This window comes from Oratosquilla oratoria, chromosome 12 (genome assembly GCF_046742065.1).
Source record: "Oratosquilla oratoria isolate Oo_2021 chromosome 12, ASM4674206v1, whole genome shotgun sequence".
Classification (NCBI taxonomy): Eukaryota; Metazoa; Arthropoda; class Malacostraca; order Stomatopoda; family Squillidae; genus Oratosquilla; species Oratosquilla oratoria.
In genome coordinates, this window is record NC_134788.1 from 54629816 (window position 1) to 54641042 (window position 11227).

Consider the following 11227-nt stretch of genomic DNA (forward strand, 5'->3'; position numbering starts at 1 on the left):
TTTGGCCGGACTTAACATGAATTATTGTATGAGGTTAGTGGACACCAGGGTTGGCGATTTTTTTTTTCTTTAGAAAATTTATTTACATTAATCATTATTTACATTAATCATTATTTACATTTGACTTTATTGTCTTGAAAAGAAAGACCAATTCTGCTGCCTTCTCATTACCGAGGCGGTTCCTTAATTTTGTGTGTACAAGTCCATAGGAGGAGAAAACTCTTTCAACTCCTGATGATGAGGCTACCGCAGTTAGGAGTTGACGCACTGGTAACAGAATATCACTGTCCAACATGGCTGTATGTGAATCCCACCACTCAATAGCTGTCAGGGTCTTGGTCACAGACTCAGTAAACTTGGACGCCTGGAAAGGAGGTGATTTTGCCTGAAACTTCATAATGACAGGAACAAGTGTTGAATATTTCTCATTGGCATACTGCATAGTAATATTCACCTCTTCTGCACTGAGCATTTTTCCTTGAAGTGTTGGATGAAGCATGTTGGCAAGTATGTGAGCTTTGGTGATAAACTGTTCATAGACCTCTTCAACACCCAAGTCACTGTTATTAGCAAAGATAGAGGAGCCTCTGGAAAAGGAGCTGTGGGTCGATTGGTACTTTTTCAGCACTGATTGTAACCTTTGCACCCAACGACACAACTTGATCCTTCTTCCAAAATGAAAAGTCAAAAGCATTGCTGCCTTCCATCCATCTTGTGCTGCACAATGTTCATACCAACCTCATACAGTAAATGAGGATTGGCCGAGGCTGGCCCCCTGGCACACCGTCGGCAATATTCCCGAGTTCATTTGATTCTTGAAATGGATCATAATCCTTGAAGAATGCGAGAACCTTCTCTGTGTCCTTCCTATCTCGTTCACGCCTTGCTTCAGTCATTTCTTTGTGCTGCTCAGAGGTGTGGAAATGCTTCCCTGCCAGTTCTTGCATAACTTCACTCACCGCAGCGGCGCAGGCTGGCATAGCAAGTAGCCAGCGCAGGCGTTGCGTTTCCTCCATGCCCCTACCACGTGTCAATCCACCCTTCGTTTTCAAAGAGCGCATCAAAACCTGCTCTATAACCAAGTCGCTTGGCAGTCCTGCCCACAGCCGATCACTTCGGCGGATCACAAATAGACCGGAGTTCAATTGACAGAACATGTCTGGGTTGAGCTGCTCAAGTTCAATCATGTCTTGAATGTACACCTATGGGCTGACTTGGCATAATTGTTATGACCACACGCTGCAAAGTACGGCAACTTACATCTCCTGGAGTGTTCCGAGGTACAGTAGGAAATCGCCCATTCTCAGTGCCCTCAGGAAGCGACGCAGCAAGTCAATCATGTCCATGTATTGAATCCACAGCTTTCCCATCTTATGCTCTGCTAAGGAGCTCTTCTCAGCTTTAAGTTTTTTCAGAAATTCTGTTGAAAACGTCTTTGCTGCAGACTTCATCGGGTGAAACGTCTTCACGCAACAGCTTATCCAAAAGATCTGCAGCCTCCTGGAAGTCCTTGCATGCGTCACTTAATTTACAGCCAAAAAACCTTACAGCCAAAAAACCTTCTATTGCAATTTGTTCTAGGTCAAGCCCTACTTTTACTGCACATTATTGTCCATTACATTTTGCCTACTGTAGGCCTATACTAACAACCTCTCAATGGTAAATGAGGCTTGTACTAACAACCTCTCAAAGGTCACCAGAAAAATATGACGTCAATCCTCGCTTCGCTCGCGAGCGAAGCGAGGACTGACGTCATATTTTTCTGGTGACCTTTGAGAGGTTGTTAGTACAAGCCTCATTTACCATTGAGAGGTTGTTAGTATAGGCCTACAGTAGGCAAAATGTAATGGACAATAATGTGCAGTAAAAGTAGGGCTTGACCTAGAACAAATTGCAATAGAAGGTTTTTTGGCTGTAAGGTTTTTTGGCTGTAAATTAACCACTTTCCCGGTGTCCAAAAGTTGGAGACTTTTTATATGTTCATCAGAGGGACCTAATAAACAAGTTAAAGCCAAAAACCGTTGTTTGTAATACATTTATAGAGTCTGGGAGCAGCCAGAATAAAGTTATCCGTAAATTGATGCTTTGGACGGCGGCCATCTTGAATTTATGCAAATTAACCACTTTCCCAGTGTCCAAAAGTTGAAGACTTTTTATATGTTCATCAGAGGGACCTAATAAACAAGATAAAGCCAAAAAAAAACCTTCTATTGCAATTTGTTCTAAGTCCAGCCCTACTTTGGTCTATCTTTCATCAACCCTATCTCCCAGCTCCCTTTCCACCCCTGTTCTCCTCCTCACCTCTTCATTTCTCACTCTATCTAGCCTTGCAACCCCTATCATACTTCTCAGTCATTTCATCTCAAACACATTTAAACTCCTCTCTTCCTATCTCATGTTCTATGTTTCTGCCCCGTACATTACTGTTGGCACAATCACTCCTTCATATAACCTCCTCTTAATATCCATTCCCAGATGTCTATTTCTCATTATACTTTTTAATCCACCAAGGTATTTACTCGCTTCTCTCAATCTGCATTCTACCTCCACCCCCACTCCTCCCTTTCCTGTCACATTCGCACCCAAGTATCTAAAACTATCCACTTCCTCCAGTCTTTCACCCTTAATGCTCACTTCCAGCCTGCTGTCACTCTCTCCCCTTGTACATCTCATCACCTTACTTTTACCCACATTTACCTTCAGCTTCCTTCTTTCACACATCATCATTCACTTCATCCTTCCCTTTTTCTCCTCCATTTTCCTCACTCATCACTCTCATTTTTTTAGCGCTTCCCACTGCAACTACCTTTCCCTCCCTATCCTCCTTCACACTTAGCAACTCCCTAGAATACTCTGCCCACCTTCCTCTCACTGCCTTCTCTTCCATTATCATTTCTCCATCTGCACCTTTTACCTTTTCTTCTCTACTTGATTCGCCTCCTTTTTCTCTTTTAATTTCCTTCCAAAACATCTTTTTATTGCTTTCAAAATTTTCTGTCATACTCTTACACCATTTCACATCAGCTCTCCTCTTTACTTCCTTTATCTTATGCTTAACTTCCCTTCTCTTTACTTTGTACCTCTCATACCTAAATTGTAGCCAATCTATGAATGCCTGTTTCTTCTCTTTTACACCCTTCTTTGTTTCCTCATCCCACCACTCACTACCCTTCCTTCTATTTCCTCCTGCCCTCCTTGTTCCACACACCATCTTTGCACACCTTATGACTCCCTCCTTGAACCATCCACACTCCTCCTCCACTCCTAGTTCTACTCTATCCTCTACTCCCTCCCACTCCTCTCTCAGCTTCTTCTTATACTCACTCCCCTTTTTTTTTCTTCATTTAAGCAGTTCACTCTAAGTACCTCCCCACCTTCTGCCCTTTTCCTCTTTCTCCACTCTCAATTTACCTTCCACCAGAAAATGATCTAATATTCCCCCACTCTCTCCCCTTAGAACATGTACATCATTAACTCTTCCTACCATACTCCTGGTCACCACTATATAGTCCATTAACGCTCTATCTGCCACCCTTCCATCCACCACCCTCTCCCGTGTGTACTTATGCTTGACTTTCTTCCTAAACAATGCATTTGCTATCATCAACTCTCTTTCAAGACACATCTCCACCATCATTTCTCCACTACGATTTTTACCTGGAACTCCATACTTCCCAATCACTCCGTCTATTGGTTCATTTTCTACCCTAGCATTATGGTCTCCCAATACAACTACATTGACATTTCTCCCTAATCCCTCTATGCACTCTTTTATATCTACCCAAAAAGCCTCCCTTTCCTCTACGCTCTTCTCACTACCATACATAAAGGAAAAGAAAAAATATATATATTTCCGTTGTACATCAGAGTTTGCTTACTTATTAGTAAGAATTGTTTATTTCTCTATATAAGAGGATTACATCTAGTTGATATTGTGATGTTATTTCTAATATTTATAGTTAGAAAATATATGTCAAGGATTTGCAAGAATAGAACGAGGGAAGTTTTACTTTCTGGCGGCTTATGGCAATGAGGACGAGCGGGTGAAGAATAAGGCCTTGATCACACTAGCGGTTTCTAGTGGTTGTAAGTCGTAGTTGTAAGTCTTGGTTGTAAGTAGTTTAACCTTAACTAAGTCGTGGTTGTAAGTGGCGGTGGTATTTTATGGTTGTAATTGATGGTTGTATGTGTAGTTTTAAGTATTGGTTGTAAGTGGTTATGGTAAGTGGTGGTTGTAAATGGTTGTGATGGTTGTAAGTCGTGGTTGTATGTAGTTCTAAGTGGTGGTTGTAATTGGTTGTTGTAGTTGGTGGTTTTAAGTCGGGGTTGAAAGTCGTGGTTGTAAGTCGCGTATCGTAAGTGGTTGTAAGTACTGGTTGTAAGTCGTGTAACCTAACCCAAGTCATGGTTGTAAGAGGTGGTTGTAAGTCGTGGTTGTAGGTGATGTAAGTTGCGTTTGTAAGTCGTGTTTTTATGTTGCGGATGTAAGTCGCAGTTGTTAGTCGTGGTTGCAAGTAGTGATTGTAAGTAGTGATTGTAAGTAGTGATTGTAAGTAGTGGTTGTAACCCGTGAAACCTAAGTCGTGGTTGCAAGTATAGGTTGTAAGTCGTGGTTGTTAGTGGTTTCAAGTGGTTGTAAGTCTTAGTTGTAAGTCGTGGTTGTAACCTAACCTAAACTTAGTAACTATGATAGTGAGCGCTGAAATGATTGATTATTTCAAGAAACTGTTAGACAACTTTATGGATGGGAATGACGGGTGGTTGGTCATGGACATGGAACGGCCTAGTGTAGGCCTGAGGGTCTCTTGCAGTCTCCTTCATTCTTATATTCTAAATTAACCTAAGTCGTGGTTGTAAGCTGTGGTTGTAAGTGGTGGTTGTTAGTGGTTGTAAGTCGTTGTATGTGGTTGCGCGGTCGTAAGTGGTGGTTGTAGGTCGTGCTTGTAAGTCGTGGTTGTAAATTGCTATTGTAAAATGGTGGTTGTAAGTGGCGGCTGTAAGTCGTTGTAAGTCTTTGTTGTAAGTGGTGGTTGTAAGTCGTGACCGTAGGTGGTGGTTTTTAGTGGTGGTTGTGTGTCGTGGTTGTTCGTGGTGGTTGTCTGTTGTGGTTGTAGGTTGTGGTTGTAAGTGGTTTTGTGTGGTGGTTGTATGTCGTGGTTGTAAGTGGTGATTGTAAGTCGTGGTTGTAAGTTGTTTGTAATTGGTTGTAAGTGGTGGTTGTAAGTCGTAGTGGTACGTCAAGATTGTAATATGTGGTTGTAGGTCGTTTTAAGTCGTGGTTGTAAGTGGTGGTTGTACTAGTTCTAGAGTAATGCCCTAGTACTAGTGTACCAGTACTAATGTAATAGTGTGCTAATATTATCATACTAGTGTACTAATTTACTAGTGTACCAGTACTACTGTACTGGTACAAGTGTCCTAGTTCTAGTTTACTAGCGTACTAGTACTGGTGCATTTTAAGGGTCCCGGTAATAGTATACCAGTACTAGTGTATCAATACTAATGTACTTGTACTGGTGCACTAGTGCTGCATTAATACTAGCAGTGTACTTGTACTAATTCTAGTGTATTTATATTAATGCACTAGTTTACTACACCTTTAAGTAGAACTGTAACAGTAGTGGTATGGGGTACTAGTACTAGTCGATTAACACTAGTGACGAGTTTACTAGTGCTAGTGTCCGAGTGTATTAGTAATAGTACTCATTATGTACAAGTGTACTAGTGAATTAATCCTAGTGTATTACTATACTAGTACTAATGTACTACCAGTAGGAAGTCACTAGTATTAGTACACTAGTGCACTAGTATACTATTACTGGTATTCTAGTACCCTAGTATTGGTACACTAGTAAAAGTGCAATTATACAGTAGTATTAGTACACTGGTATATTAGTATAAGTACACTAGAATACTAGTACTATTACAGGTACACTTGTATTAGTGCAGTAGTACTAGTGTACTATTATACAATTACTAGTGTATTTGTGCATAGTATTAGTGGAATAGTAACAGTGGCCTAGTAGTGTATTAGTACTAGTAGACTAGTATTATTTTACTAGTGGACTAGTACCAGTGTACTAATGGACTAGTACTAGAAGACTAGTAATAGTGTACTAGAGGACTTCTATAATACTGTAGTATCAGTGTCACTACTTCTATACTAGTGCAGTACTAGTGGACTAGTAATAATGTGCTAGCTGTTAATGCTAGTGCACTAATGGACTAGTAGTGTAATAGTGGACAATTACTAGTGTACTAGTATCAGTGTACGACTGTAGGTGTACTAGTACTAGTTTACTAAATGTAGTGTATTAGTGTACTATTATTTCTGTACTAGTGTATAATCACTAATGTACTAGTGTAATATTTACACTATTTGAGTACTAGTACTAATGTAATAGTATACTAATACTACTGTACTAGTGTACTATTTCTTGTGTATTAGCACCATTATGTTAGTACTAGTGTATTAATAGTGTACTGGTACTAGTGTACTAGTATATTGTAGTAGTACCAGTGTACCATTGTACTAATATTAGTATAATGTTGTACTAACATTACTCTACTATTATACTAGTACTAGTGAATTTTTTATTAGTAGTGGTGTATTAATGTACTAGCACTAGTGTACTACTAATGTACTAGTAGTGTACTATTATTAGTGTACAAATATTAGTACTAGTGAATTAATACTAGTGTACTAGTACTATTCTATTAGCAGATGTACAAGTTCTAATATACTAGTGTACTAGTACTATTGTACAAATACACTAATGTAGTAGTACACTAATACTAGTGCACTAGCACTGGTGTATCAGTGTACTTGTACTAGTGCACTATTGTACTTGTACAAAGTGTAGTAGTAATTGTGTACTAGTTCTAGTGTACTTGTGTACCAGAACTAGTGCACTAGAGTACCTGCACTAGTGTACAAGTTCTAGTGTACTAATGTACTAGGTCTAGTAGTATCACTAGTGTACTAGTACTAGTGATGAGTACCAGTTTTGTACTAAATTACAAGTGTATTAGTACTATTATACTAGTGTAGTATTATTTTATTAGTGCACTAGTATTAGAGTATCAATGTGTACTACTGTACTATTACTAGTGTATTAGATTAATACTAGTGTACTAATACTAGTGTTTTAGTGCTAGTGTAATAATATAACAGTGTGTACCTGCACTAGTATACTAGTCTGAGTGTTCTATTGTACTTACACTAATGTTGTACTAGCTCACTACTACAGCACATAAGTACACTAGCACACAAGTGCACTATTATATAAGTACACCAGAACGTAAGTACACTAGCACATTAGCGTATAAGTACTCTCGCACACTAACACAAAAGTAACTAGCGCATTATTACACTAGAACGTAAGTACACTAGCACATAAGAAACTATCACTAGTACAATAGCACTAGTACGCAACTGCACTAACACAATAGTACACAAGTACACTAGGACACTTTGACAATGCCACACAAGTACATTGGCACACTTGTACATTGGCACACAAGGACGCTAACACACTTGTACTTGTGTACTACTGTGCTAGTGGACTAGTGTATTGTGTACTAGTGCATTCATGTACTACTGTGATAGCGTATTGTGTACTAGTTTACTAGTGTACTTATGTACTAGTGTGCTATTGTACTGAGAGTGTGTGCATAAGTGTGCTTCTATACTAGTGTCTGTGTTCTTGTCGACTAGTGTGCAGTATATTTCTGTGCTAGTGTATTTGTTCACTAGTGTACTAGTGTATTTGTATACTAGTGTACTGGTGTACTTGTGTGCTAGTATATACAGTAGCGGCCAAAATATAAGGGTAAGTGAAAGCATATGTATTCAAATGCATATATTGAAATTAATACCCTACACAAGAACTTCATATTTTGTATACAATTAGATATACGTACATTTTATCTATATTTCTTGGAAATTTGAAGCTTATGCAACTGATACAAAGAAAGTTAGTAATTAATAAAGAAAAGAGTGTGTAATTTCTTGCGGTCAAAAGTTAAGGGTATCTTAGAAAAAAAAGGACTTTCTATGCTTTACAAGACTGTCAAATCAGAACCGCAACATAAAATTAGCGTTTAGAATATTGGAACCTCAAACTTGTAAACATGGCTGCTGATAAACGACGTCCGGTGTCTTCTCAAGATAAACAGAGGATTGTTGATCTTCACAAAGATGGACATTCAAATGGAGTCATAGCAGAGAGGATAGGAAGGTCTGTGAGTGTGGTGCAACGTATTGTAGCTCAATATAAATCAACAGGATCAATAATTTCACCACCTAAAACTGGTAGACCACGCAAAACCTCAGTTAAGCAGGACCGTCTTATGGTAAGGTTGTCACGGAAGGATAGATTCAAGAGCGCTGCAGAGGTATCCCGTGAGTTAAATGCATCTTATGACTGCGATGTGTCACGTAAAACAGTGTCTCGGAGATTAGTAAGTGCTGGTTTGAATGCCCGAGTCCCTGCATCCAAACCATTGATATCCAAGAAGAAACAAAAAGCCCGCCTGAAGTTTTGTATTGAACATGTTGTCTGGACGGAAGATCAGTGGTCAAGCGTTTATTTCAGTGATGAATCTAAGTATAATTTACTTGGTTCAGATGGCAGGAATTATGTCCGACGAACGACTGGCGAAAGATTTGTCCGTTAAATGTGTGAAGAAAACTGTGAAACACGGCGGAGGAAGTGTGATGGTGTGGGGGATCATCTCTGCTGCTGGTACTGGCCCTCTTGTTCGCTTGCATGGGAAGATCAACGGAGAGGTGTATAAACAGATTCTTCGACAGCATGCCCTTCCATATTTGAGATCTTCAAGGGTTCAATGTCCCATATTCATGCAAGATAATGCTCCTTGCCACACTTACAAGAAGGTCAAATCATTCTTTACTGAAGAAGAACTTTATGTGATGGACTGGCCTGCTCAAAGCCCGGATTTAAATCCAATAGAGAATGTTTGGAAAATAATTGGTGAACGGGCACAGCGAAAAAATCCAAAAAATCAAGATGAACTCTGGAAGTTTTTGGAATTTGAATGGAGCACTGTTACTCCATCATTTTGAAGGAAATTGATCAATTCATGTAGCAACAGGTGTCAGGAGGTGATTGACAAAAAAGGATTGTTCACCAAATATTAATGTTATTGCTATTTATCTTTTAAAATAAGTTGAATTTCATTATTTTCTAAGCTACCCTTAACTTTTGACCGCAAGAAGTTACACACTCTTTTCTTTATTAATTACTAACTTTCTTTGTATGAGCTTCAAATTTTCAATTAATATAGATATAATGTATATCTAATTGTATACAAAATATGAAGTTCTTGTGTAGGGTATTAATTTCAATATATGCATTTGAATACATATGCTTTCACTTACCCTTATATTTTGGCCGCTACTGTATGTGCTAGTAAACTTGTGTATTTCTCTACTAGTGTGCTAGTGCATTATGCTAGTTTGCTAGTGTATTTCTGTCCTAGTGTTATAGTGTATATATGTGCTAGTGTACTTCTATAGTAGTGTGCTAGTGCTTTATGCTAGTTTGCTGGTGTGTTTCTGTCCTAGTGTTAGTGTATTTATGTGCTGGTGTACTTGTGTACTAGTGTTCTATTCTGCTAGTATACTCGTGTGCTAGTGTACTAGTGTACTAGTGCACTTGTGTGCTAGTGTACTTGTACCATTGGTGGTTTACTTACGTGCTGGTGTACTAGTGTTTACTAGTATACTAGTGCTAATGTACTTACGTGCTAGTATACTTGTGTTAATATAATACTAGTGTCCTTATGTGCTAGTGTATTATCATGACAGAACATTTTGAAAGTAATAAGAATATGTTTTGGAAAGAAATTAAGAGAGGAAGAGGAGGCGAATCAAGTAGGGAAGAAAAGGTATTAGGTGCAGATGGAGAGATGATAATGGAAGAGAAGGTAGTGAGAGGAACGTGGGCAGAGTATTTTAGGGAGTTGCTAAATGCGAAGGATAGGGAGGGAAAGATAGCTGCAGTGGGAAGTGCTAAGAAAATGACCGTGATGAACGAGGAAAATGGAGGAGAATTAGAGAAGGATGAAGTGAAGGCAGTTGTTAAGATGATGAAAGCAGGTAAGGCACCTGGTCTGGATGGATGCCATGCAGAATGTCTGAAAAAGGGAGGTGCAGTGATGGTGGACTGGCTGGTGAGGTTATTTAATGTTTGCTGCAGAGAGGGTGGAGTGCCGGAGGACTGGAGGAGTGCCTGTATAGTTTCATTTTACAAGGGGAAAGGGGGCAAGTGTGAATGTAGTAGTTTCAGAGGGATTAGCTTGTTAAGTGTAGTTGGGAAGGCTTATGGGAGGATCTTGATTGAGAGGATTAGGAGAGGAAGAGAGGGAGTAATTGGTGAGGAACAGTGTGGGTTTAGGACAGGTGGGGGTTGTGTAGATCAGATTTTTGTGGTAAGACAGATATGTGAGAAAGCTATAGGAAAAAGATGTTTTTTGGGCTTTTATGGATCTGTAAAAGGCTTTTGACAGGGTAGACAGGAAGGCACTGTGTGAGGTACTGCAGATACATGGGATAGGAGGAAAGCTGTTAAGAGCAGTCAAGAGTTTTTACGAGAGTAGTAGAGCTTGTGTTAGGATTAGAAATGGAGAGAGTGAATGGTTTGAGGTAAAGGTGGGACTTCGTTAGGGATGTGTTATGTCGCCCTGGCTGTTCAATCTTTACATGGATGGGGTGGTGCGTGAGGTGAATGCAAGGGTAGTGGGTCAGGGATTGGAGATGGTTAAAGAAAATGGAGAAAAGTGGGAAATAAGCCAGTTGTTGTTTGCTGACGACACTGCGGTTGTAGCGGGATCAGAGGAGGGATTGAGGAGGTGGAAGGAGTGAATATGGGGTGGTGTCCTAGGATGAGATGGATGAATGGGGTGAAAGGGGCATTACAAAAGAGAGGAATGCCTGTGGAGGAAGGACGGGAGAGGACAGAAGATAGGGGTGAATGGAGAAGGGCTGTGTATAGATGATGCCGTAATGCATGAGGGGAAGTGGGTGGGGGATGAGGAAGTATGAGAAAAAAATTGACACAACCCGAAGGGATTTCTCCCCGTCTTCTCCTTTTCTGCATGAGGGGACGGAGAGGGGAGGTTGCCGAATTTATGAAGCGGCCTTGCTGTGGATGTGCTGTGTCTTGCGACACTGCTTCTGACCCAAGGCGGTGGACGGGATGCA